The following is an 11538-nucleotide window of genomic DNA, read 5'->3' on the forward strand; positions in this document are numbered from 1 at the left end:
CCACAGCCCCAAGCATAGTCCTGATGTGAGTGTCTGGGGAACAGAGAGCTAGGAGCCTGGCTGCCTGGGTTCCATCCCCTGCTCTGGGAAGGGAGTGGGGTCTAGTGGTTACAGTACAGGGGGCTGGGTTCTATCCAGGACTGCTGGGTTCTATCTGCAGCTACTGGAGAAGAGTGGAGTGTGGTAGTTAGAGCAGGTGAGTGGGAGCCAGGGAGGGCTGGGAGTCAGGATTCCATCCACAGCTCCTGGAGAAGAGTGGGGTGTGGTGGTTAGAGCAGGTGAGTGGGAGCCAGGATTCCTTGGATCTCTCCCCAGCTCTGGGAGGGGAATGAGGTCTAGTGATTAGAGTGGAGGGGGGCTGGAGACAGGACTCCTGGGTTCTTTCCCCGGTCTGGGAGGGGAGTGGGGTCTGGTGGTTGGAGCGGGGGGCTGGGAGCCGGAACTGGGTTCTATCTGCAGCTGTGGAAGGGGTGTGAGGTCTAGTGGTTAGAGCAGTCAGGATCACAGCCAGGAGAAGTAGGGAGACCTGTCCCTTTGGGGAAGAGACCCATGAACTGATTAGAATACAAAGAGTGGAAGGGAAATGTGTGGGGATAGGACTCCTGGGTTCTGTCTCCCAGACTACCCCACCCCCTTGCTCTAACTACTCGACCCCATTCCCCCCCATGGGCTGCTTTCCCAGCTGATCAATCTCCTGAGCAGCCTGGTGCCAGTGCAGTGTCCCTGCCTCAGGGCACCCCACATCATTCTGGAGATAGGAACGGACTGACAGCCCCCACAGAGCCAGCAGGGAATCCCTCTCAAGCATTATGGGGCCCAAGATACGCACCATGCTGCACTGAGCATGGCCGGCAGGGGGCAGCACTGAGCATGGAGGCCTCTGAAGGAGCTGGGGGACCCAAAGCTCATGTGTGGAGGGGTGGGGAGTCGGGGAGAGGATGTGGTGAGTGGAGAGCACTCTGCAGAGACAGAGCCGGCCAGGGAGCTAAATGAGTCCCACCAGGAAGCTCAGTCAGACACAAACAGGTCCCTTGGGAGCAGAGAATGAGCGAGGTCTAGTGCAGGGCCGCCCAGAGGGGGGGCAAGAGGGGCAATTTGTCCTGGGCCCCAAAGGAGACCCCACAAGAGTTTTTCGGGTCCCCTGGAACAGGGTCTTTCACTCGCTCCAGGGGCCCCGGAGCTGCTTCTGCTCTGGGTCGTCGTTGGCAATTTGGCGGCAGGGGGGTTCTTCTGCTCCGGGACCCACCGCCGAAGTGCTTGGTCTTCGGTGGCAATTTGGCAGTGGGGGCCCCCCGCTGCCAAAGACCCCAGGCCGCCTGAATCCTCTGGACAGCCCTGGTTTAGTGGTCAGAGTCACAGGAGGCTGGGAACCAGGACTCCTCGGTTCTCTCCCTGGCTCTGGGATGGTAGTGGGGTCAAGTGATTAGAGCAGAGGAAGGAGGGCTGGTAGCCTGGGTTCCAGGGCTGTCCTTAGCCATAGGCAGAACAGGCAGCTGCCTAGGGCACCACTAAGTCTGGGGGCACCGCTCTGCTGGGAGCCCGGACAGATGGGAAGCAGTGGAGCATGTAAGAGCAGGGCTGCTGGGTCCTAGAGAGAACCAAATGCAGCACAGTCTGAGGGAGGGGATTGGCTGCTGGGGTCTCTGGGAAGGGGAGGAGGAAGGAACTCACCTGTAGGGTGACCAGATGTCCCGATTTTATAGGGACAGTCCCGATTTTGGGGTCTTTTTCTTATATAGGCTCCTATTCCCCCCCCCATCCCAATTTTTCACATTTGCTGTCTGGTCACCCTAGGTGCGGGTAATTGGTTCCTATATAAGACAAAGTCCCAAATATCGGGACTGATCCTATAAAATCAGGACATCTGGATCTGGTCACCCTAGCTGGGAAGTGCGTCTCTCCCTCGGGCTGGCAGCGATCCATCTCATCCGGGGGGAGCTGCACAGGGCAGGATGAGCTGCTGTGGCTCCATGGGTACCCCGTCCCTGAGATCAGATGCTGTGCTAACTTCACCATGGTCCGTTGGGCTGGCGGTGGTGCCCATTGGCATGTGATCAGACCTGAGGGTTTGCTGCTGCTGTTGCCACTCTTTACCCCAATAGATGGATTTTGGGGTCCTGCAGTTTTCCACATATGTCCTCCTCTAGTGCAGCTGTTGGACCAGCAGGCTGGGGGGGTGAGCCAAGCATGAAAGCAGTGCTGTGTTACCATTTAGATTGTCATTTAACAAATTTGTTCACCAAAAATGCTTTCTAACAACCCTGAATTCAATTTCAATATTTTTTTTAAAAAATCAATATCTTAGCCAAAAACCGAAAATTAAGTTGTTGACAATTATTTGTCACAAGTTTGGTATGGGGAAGGGAGTGGGCCAGTTTTCATCAGAGAAACAAAAAATGTTGACTGACTTTCCTATAGCCTGTTACTGCTAAATAGAGCCCTCCAACAACTGTAATATGCTCATCTCCTTACTAGTGTATAAAGCAGGGGTCGGCAACCTATGGCACACGTGCCAAAGGTAGCACGCGAGCTGATTTTTGATGGCACACAGTGGTGGGCTGAGCCGCTCAGCCCACCGCTCCTCTGGGGTTCTGGCTGCTGTTCCATTGCCACCCGGGGTCCCAACTGCTGGCCCCACTCAGCAACCGCTGCTGGCCTGGGGACCCCCAAGGAACCCCAAGCTGGCAGCGGACTGAGCAAGCTGGTGGCTGAGACCCCGGCTGAGCCACTCAACCCGCTGTCGGCCTGGGGTTCCATTCACTCAGGTGGCAGCGGGCTGAGTGGGACTAAATTCAACAAAATAGGAAAACAAGAGCAACTAATGACAAAGTACAAGAACCTAGAGAAGTGGTCTCCAACCTTTTTCGTCTGGCAGGCACCAGACGAAGGACCATGGCAGTGGATGAGCATCCACCGAAATGCTGCTGAAATTCGGTGGCATTTCAGCAGTGACGCCTCTGGATGACGCTGCTTATTGGCGGCAAGCAGCCTCATCCAGAGGTGTCTCTGCCGAAATGCCGCTGAATTTCGGTGGCATTTCGGCGGATGCTCATCCGCCGGCCAGTACGCAGGTGCACTGAGAGGCCCCTGTGGGGGCCATGGCACCTACAAGCACCGCTTTGGGGGCCCCTGACCTAGAGAGCCTCCTGAAGCACAGTGATCATTTTGATTTAAATGGACTTGAAGAATTGAGTACATTGTCATCAATGTTGCCACATACAAAATCGATGATGGACATTGTACAGTTTACTCATACCAGCAAACTTGTTGACATATATCCTAATGTGTACATTGCCACTCGTATTCTACTGACAATTCCTGTAACAGTAGCATCAGCAGAATGGACTTTCTCAAAACTAAAGCTCATTAAAAACTATCTCTGCTCTACAAGGAGTCAGGAACACTTGACTGGTCTTGCTATTCTTGCAATCAAACAAGACATCACTTTGTCTTTGTCATACAATGACATTATTACTGATTTTGCTGCCCAAGAAGCCAGAAAGATTGCTTTTAATTAAAAACTAATCCTTGTTTCAATACCTCTTCATATACATTTCCAATAAAATGTTGACAAATTAAAAAAATTATATTATTTGCATCATTCTGTCAAATCAGAATTTTTTCTATAGTGCTACTTCTTTAGTGCTAGTCCATCAGCATTACAGTGTGCTTAATTAAGTTAAACTGGTTTTAATAACATGCATGTGGCAAGTTTTCCAGTAGTGTAAGCTTATGTTTGTGTTGCTAAGAGCAAGACAGGCACAGGGGCACCAGTTTAATAATCCCACCTAGGGCACCATAAATCCTAAGGACGGCCCTGCTGGGTTCTATTCCTATCTGGCATGAAATTTCACCCTTACCAATTGGGGCTGCCAGTCCTTCCTGTGGGGCAGGGCCCCAGGGGGCAGTTTCAGTTACTGCCTGCTGGGATCTGTGCCTGATGGTTCAGGGGACGCCGCCAGGAGAAGTGGGGAGGCCTGGCCCTTGGGGGCAGAGACCCAGGAACTGATTAGGATACAATGTCTGGAAGGGGAATATGTGGGGATAGAACACAGCAGTCCTGGCTTCCAGCACCCCCTGCTGTAATGACTAGACGCCATCCTGAGCCAGGGATAGAACCCAGGAGTCCTGGGTCCCAGCTGCCCCCCCCGCTCTAACCACCAGACCCTACTCCCCTCCCACAGCTGGGGAGAGAACCCAGGTGTCCAGGCTCCCTGCTAAGCTAATCCCCAACACAATTAGTGCCCCCACCAATTCCCTACAAATGTTCCCCTGCCAGATGTTTCCCAGCACCAGAATTCCCCCTGCTCCTCAGCCTGCCCCCACTCCACCTGCCTCCTCCTGCCCCTGGCTCCTCTCCCACCCACCTCTGTGTGCATCGCTCGCAGGGCACAGAGGGGCCTGGCAGGGCGATGTGGAGTGCATAAGGGGCCAGCTGCCACCTTTGCCACCCCTCGTCTTCAACACCCAACTTTTGGGCTCACCCCAAGCCAGCAGCTGCTCCAGTCCTTCCCTGACTGTGGCTGCAGTTCTGCTGATGCCACCCCTATTTCCTGCCCCTGACCGTCGTGGGGGGAGGGGCTGCTGGGAGCCAGGACTCCTTTGTTCTCTCCTCTGCTTTGGGAGGGAAGTAGGGTCTAATGGTTAGAGTGGGGGAGGGCTGGGAGCCAGGACTCCTGGATCCTCTCCCCTGCTCTGGGAGGGGAGTAGGGTCTAGTGGGTTAGAGCAGGTGAGTGGGAGCCAGGACTCCTGGGTTCTATTCCTGGTATCCAGCAGAGATGTGGGTGTGATGGGTTGGATCACAGAAACCCCCTTTGGGACTGCCAACTGATGTGCTGAGACTACCTCTGAGCCTGTTTTCCCTGCCAGCTTGGGACTTCAGTGCCCTGCCTTGATCAGGGGTGGCTCTAGACATTTTGCCGCCCCAAGCACAGAGGGTCCGCTGGTCCCGCGGCTTCGGCGGACCTCCTGCAGCCGTGCCTGCGGGAGGTCCACCGAAGCCACGGGACCAGTGGACCCTCCGCAGGCAAGCTGCCGAAGGCACCCTGCCTGTGGCCCTAGCGGTGACTGGTAGAGCGCCCCCCGTGGCTTGCTGCTCCAGGCACGCGCTTGGAGCACTAGTGCCTGGAGCTGCCCCTGGCCTTGATGGGCCAGATACGCTAATTACAAGAACAGACCGAAGTCTGAACCATGTCCCCCAAAAGCTGCAGGCTTAACTGAAAACAGCTTAAGAAGTGCTCCTGTCTCCAGCACTCAGATGTCATGGATCTCATGTTCTATAGCAGTTTTGGCTCAAGGAGCCACCCGGTAAGATTGAGGTCTAATTGGGTGAGCATTACCTGTGTCAATGGAGTAGTATGCCCATTCAGTTTGTCCTGGGGTGGCTGAGAACATCGGTGCAAAACTAATGCACAGCTCCTTGATCTGCTGTCGCTGCACAGGTCCAAGGATCATTGAGAGGTTCACCTCTTCCATGCCACTGTTACTTTTTCCTTCACAATAGACACCTTCAGGACACTCAGCATCATCTCTTTCCTGGGGTGTAAACTGACAAACTTTTAATTCTCTGGAATAAAAAGGCTTTAGAGAATTAACATGATACACTTTAGCTTTGAGGTGAGGATGCTATGAGATAGTTAATAGGTCCCAGGCGCTCTTGGATTATAAATGACCAATCCCACGATGCTTTCATCTTATGAATCTGGAGCACCTTCAAGACCATGACCTGGTCCCCTACTTTGAAGGAATGCTCTCTGGCATGTTTATCATACCAAACCTTTTGCTCTTCCTGAGCATCTCTTAGATTTTCTCTAGGAAGGGCTAAATAGTTTCGGACAGTGTTTTGTAGGTTGTTTACGAAGTCCAGAATGTTAGTTCCTGGAGAAGGCATAAACCCCTCCCAAGGCTGCTTCAGCAATTGTAATGGCCCCTTAACCTCACGGCCATACACAAGTTCAAATGGTGAAAACCCTAAACTGGGATGTGGTACAGCCCTGAAGGCAAAGAGCAACTGCTGCAACATTTAAGTCCCAATCACTGGAATGCTCATTTACAAATTTATGTATCATGGCCCTCAAAGTTCATTAAACTTCTCCACCAGGCCATTTGTTTGATGGTGGTAAGAGGTGGCAACCAAGTGGTTCACCCATGAGCTTCCCACAGGCTTTTCACGGTCCTGCCAGGAAATTAGTTCCTGAATCCGTAAGGATGTCAGAGGGCCAACCTACCCTGGCAAAAATGTCTGTTAATGCCTGGCATACATTGTTAGCCCTGGTGTTGCTTAGAGCTACTGTTCTGGCCATCAGGTGGCAAAATCCATGAAAGTCAGTATGTACTGCTTTCCTCTGGGTGTCTTTTTTGGAAAAGGACCCTGATTGTACAGTTACTCACTGAAATGGAAACTCAAATATGGGGAGTGGCTGGAGAGGGGCTTTGACCTGGTCTTGGGGGTTTTCCCACCCTTTGGTACACTTCACAAAACCGGACATAGGTAGAAACGTCCTTGTCCGTTCGCTCCTGTTAGGATATAGATATTCGGGCCAGTCTGCAAAGGCCTACACTTTAAGAATTTAGGTATATTCTTATCACTTAGCTAGTTATAGACCAATTAATTTATAAACCAATTAAGGTGGTGGGATATAATTGGTTAAATAATCATGTTACAATATGTTAGCATTGGTTAGTTAAATTTCAGTAAAATGATTGGTTAAGGTATAGTTAAGCAGAACTCAAGTTTTACTATATAGTCTGCAGTCAATCAGGAAGTAAGGGGAGAATGGGAACAGGGAATAGGGGTGGGGGAATTGGAATCATGTTTTGCTATGGGAAGGAATGGGAACAGGGACACAGGCAAGGCTCTGTGGTGTCAGAGCTGGGAAGGGGGACTCTGAGGAAGGAAACTAGAATCATGCTTGCTGGAAGTTCACCCCAATAAACACTGAATTGTTTGCACCTTCGAATTTTGGGCATTGCTGCTTTCTGTTCATGCAAGAAGGACTAGGGAAGTGAGAGGGTGAAGGAATAAGCCCCCTAACACCTCCCAGTGAAATGACCTCCCCAAATGGTCTTTGGTCCTGTTCACCCCAGCATGGCCACTAGAATGATCATATGCTAAGCTCAAGAGCTTTACCTGGTACTTTGTTGGAACTACCTACTATCTTTGAGGATGCCAGTCTTCCTGGTGCCCACCAGAAAGAGTTTCCTTGAATAAAAGTCCTCTTTCTACAACAAATCGGGATTGATTAGAAGAGCTGAAAGGCCGTGGGTTGCTCCGTGCCACCATCAAAGCTCCCTGGAGGCTTTTATCTGCTTCCTGCTCAGCCTGGAACTGTTCCCTTGATGCTGGAGACATCACTTCTTTATTGGATTGTGGACTTGGGCTTGGTTCCTCTGGAAGTAATGTAGGTGATGAGACTGTTTCTGTTAACTGTGAACGGCTCTCCACTGGTGCACTATGTTGTAGTTCAGACTCCGGCTGAGCCTCTTACGTAGGTTTATCTGCTGCTGCCAGTGCAGGCTCGGTGGTGCCCTCTGGCTTTGGAGTTGTAGACGGGGTTGCAAGCACTGGATTCAGCGCTGGCAATGGTTCTGATGCTGGTTGCTCCACCCATTCCAGTTCTGAGACTGGTTCTGGTTGGGTCTCTGGGACTGGATCCACTATGGCTGTTGCAGTCATTGGCAGGGGATCTGGTTCTACCACCTCAGTTTGGGGCTCTGGTAACACAGATAGAGTCCTGGTAGAAGGCTCAGGAACAGGGCTAGGTGTGAAAGCTTGCTTAGCCTCGCTGCGGGTGACCATTCCCACCCTCTTGGCTTCACATGGTTGGCCAAGTATTCCACCAGCAGCATGGGAATAGGATAATCATCATAACTGAAAAAGTCCACATTCCTGACCAGCCCTTGTACTGGACAGGCCACTTGGCTGTAGGCAAGTTTAAAGAGTTTGACACCAAGGATTGAATCATCACATGGGCCTCTGGGTTGATGAATTTGGAGTCCACTAGGGATTGGTGAATAGCTGACACCTGTGCTCTAGTGTCCCTCCACGCAGTAACTTTTTTCTCGCCCACGCTCAGTTTCCTTTTGCTCTGAGGGTATCTGGGAGGTGTCTGGGCCTGGGGACCTTTGGTGTGATTCTGGTGTAATGAACTGAAATTATGTTGGGGTTCTTTGCGAACAGGGGCTGCTAACAGGGAGTTTTGCAAGGGAGTTCTCCAGGTGAAGGAGGAGCAAATACAGCATCCTTGGGGTAAGTGACTGTCTGTAGTGTGTGTCTGTTTGTGTTTGAGGGTTACTTGCTATGTGCTGAGCTTGTGTTTGTCAGTCTGTTTGGTTGGTTGGTTGTTTGAAGGACCCTGTACTGTGGCTGGCAGTTGGAGGCTGTGAGGCGGGGCATTCACTCAGGCCAGGGCTTTATATAGCTGCGCACAAGCGACCAGGGAGCTTAGCGAACAGGAGCTGCTAACAGGGAGTTTTGCAAGGGAGTTCTCCAGGTGAAGGAGGAGCACATACAGCATCTGTGGGGTAAGTGACTGTCTGCAGTGCTTGGGTTTGTGTGTGTGTTTGGGGGTTACTTGCTGTGTGCTGAGCTTGTGTTTGTCAGTCTGTTTGGTTTGTTTGTTTGAAGGACCGTGTGCTGTAGCTGGCAGTTGGAGGTGGAGCTACTAGGAAGGTTTGAAAGCTAGAAGCCTCTGGTAATTGGCTGAGCCTTAATCAGAAGGCGGGGCATTCACACAGGCCAGGGCTTTATAAAGCCGCACACAAGCGACCAGGGAGCTTTCCAAACAGGAGCTGCTAACAGGGAGTTTTGCAAGGGAGTTTGGAAGGGGAGTAGGAAGAGGGGGGAGGTCCCTTGTCTGTCTCATCTGTGACCCATTGGTCCCCTGAACCCATAACGTGAGCCACATCGAAAACCTTTCTGTTTACAGCAGAGAGGAGTGGACAGGGAGCTGTAGAGAGGAATTTGAGAGAGTTTGACAGAGGGAGGCTTACAATGGTGAGGAGGACCCGCAACACCTGTGCCAGCACTGCTTCTGTCTCCTCCACCTGCGCCTGTAGCCAGACAGAGCACCAAAGCATGGATGCTTTTACCCAGATTCTGGTGTGGGCTTGCAAAGACTGTAATTTGCAATTTCCACTTACTGATATCCAGGCTAGGGGTGGCATCCAATGTGAAAGGTGCCTACTGGTGGAATCTCTCAGGGAGCAGGTGGGAGAGCTACAGGAGGAGGTGGCCAGGCTGAGGAACATCCATGTGCATGAGCAATTCCTGGACAGTATCCATGTGGAGACAGCTGATGGTGCTGTCCCAGTTGACAGGACTACCAACACTCCAGTGGAGGAGGAGATGCCTCAGGGTGTATCTGACACACCAGTGGAGGAGGAGGCTCAGGGTGGACACAGCCAGCTGGTTACTTCTAGCAGCAGGCAGTGCTCCACCACTGCTGCAAACCCTCCTGTTGTGGTAAAAGAGAACCATTATGCTCTTCTTGATACAGGAGAGAAGAAATCACCCCCAACAGTTAAGGGGGTGAAGCCTCGTACCCCTAAGGCTGGGAGGTCTGCTGCCACCACTGGTAAGAAACGTAGGGTAGTGGTGGTTGGAGACTCTCTGCTGAGGGGGACGGAGACACCCATCTGTTGCCCTGACCGTTCATCCCGGGAGGTATGCTGCCTGCCAGGGGCCCGTATCCGAGATGTTACAGAGGCTTTGTCGAGGATTATCCGGCCTTCTGACTACTATCCCATGCTACTCATCCATGTGAGCACAAATGATACTGCGAGGTGTGACGCTGAGCAGATCAAGAGTGACTACAGGGCTCTGGGAGTACGGGTTAAGGAGTTTGGAGCGCAGGTGGTATTCTCTTCGATTCTTCCTGTTGAAGGTAGGGGTCCGGGCAGAGACAGATGCATCGTGGAGGTGAATGCCTGGCTGCGAAGATGGTGTCGCCAGGAGGGCTTTGGCTTCCTCGACCACGGGATGCTATTTGAGGAAGGACTGCTAGGAACAGATGGCGTTCACCTTTCGAAGAGGGGAAAGGCCTTATTTGCGCACAGACTGGCTAACCTAGTAAGGAGGGCTTTAAACTAGGTTCGACGGGGACAGGTGAGCAAAGCCCACAGGTAAGTGGGGAACAAGACCTGGGAGATGGGTTGGAAACAGGAGGGAGCACGGGCTATAATGGCAGAGAGGAAGGAGGGTCAGGGCAAAGCTGGGAGGCAAGATCAAACCAGTATCTTAGATGCCTTTATACAAATGAAAGAAGTATGGGTAATAAGCAGGAAGAACTGGAAGTGCTAATAAATAAATACAACTATGACATTATTGGCATTACTGAAACTTGGTGGGATAATACACACGACTGGAATGTTGGTGTGGATGGGTATAGTTTGCTCAGGAAGGATAGACAGGGGAAAAAGGGAGGAGGTGTTGCCTTATATATTAAAAATGTACACACTTGGACTGAGGTGGAGATGGACATAGGAGACGGAAGGGTGGAGAGTCTCTGGGTTAGGCTAAAAGGGGTAAAAAACACAGGTGATGTCGTGCTGGGAGTCTACTACAGGCCACCTAATCAGGCGGAAGAGGTGGATGAGGCTTTTTTCAAACAACTAACAAAATCATCCAAAACCCAAGATTTGGTGGTGACGGGGGACTTCAACTATCCAGATATATGTTGGGAAAATAACACCACGGGGCACAGACGATCCAATAAGTTCCTGGACTGCATTGCAGACAACTTTTTATTGCAGAAAGTTGAAAAAGCTACTAGGGGGAAGCTGTTCTAGACTTGATTTTAACAAATAGGGAGGAACTTGTTGAGAATTTGAAAGTAGAAGGAAGCTTGGGTGAAAGTGATCATGAAATCATAGAATTTGCAATTCTAAGGAAGGGTAGAAGGGAGTACAGCAGAATAGAGACAATGGATTTCAGGAAGGCGGATTTTGGTAAGGTCAGAGAGCTGATAGGCAAGGTCCCATGGGAATTAAGACTGAGAGGAAAAACAACTGAGGAAACTTGGCAGTTTTTCAAAGGGACGCTATTAAGGGCCCAAAAGCAAGTTATTCCGATGGTTAGGAAAGATAGAAAATGTGGCAAAAGACCACCTTGGCTTACCCTTGAGATCTTGCGTGACCTACAAAATAAAAAGGCGTCATATAAAAAATGGAAACTAGGTCAGATCACGAAGGATGAATATAGGCAAATAACACAGGAATGCAGAGGCAAGATTAGAAAAGCAAAGGCACAAAATGAACTCAAACTAGCTATGGGAATAAAGAGAAACAAGAAGACTTTTTATCAATACATTAGAAGCAAGAGGAAGACTAAGGACAGGGTAGGCCCACTGCTCAATGAGGAGGGGGAAACAGTAACGGGAGACTTGGAAATGGCAGAGATGCTTAATGACTTCTTTGTTTCGGTCTTCACTGAGAAGTCTGAAGGAATGTCTAGTATAGTGAATGCTTACGAGAAGAGGGTAGGTTTAGAAGAGAAAATAAGGAAAGAGCAAGTAAAAAATCACTTAGAAAAGTTAGAT

The 11538-nt window shown here is 50.9% G+C and overlaps 1 long non-coding RNA gene across 1 annotated transcript; it reads left to right on the forward strand.

Annotated features, from left to right (window-relative positions):
• The first annotated feature begins 8392 nt into the window (after window positions 1–8392).
• LOC127033693 (uncharacterized) lies at window positions 8393–10124 on the forward strand. Its single transcript, XR_007769181.1, has 2 exons — window positions 8393–8524; window positions 9886–10124. It is a non-coding gene; the product is annotated as an uncharacterized LOC127033693 (long non-coding RNA).
• Window positions 10125–11538: the final 1414 nt, after the last annotated feature.

The sequence above is a fragment of the Gopherus flavomarginatus genome, chromosome 13 (genome assembly GCF_025201925.1).
Source record: "Gopherus flavomarginatus isolate rGopFla2 chromosome 13, rGopFla2.mat.asm, whole genome shotgun sequence".
Classification (NCBI taxonomy): Eukaryota; Metazoa; Chordata; order Testudines; family Testudinidae; genus Gopherus; species Gopherus flavomarginatus.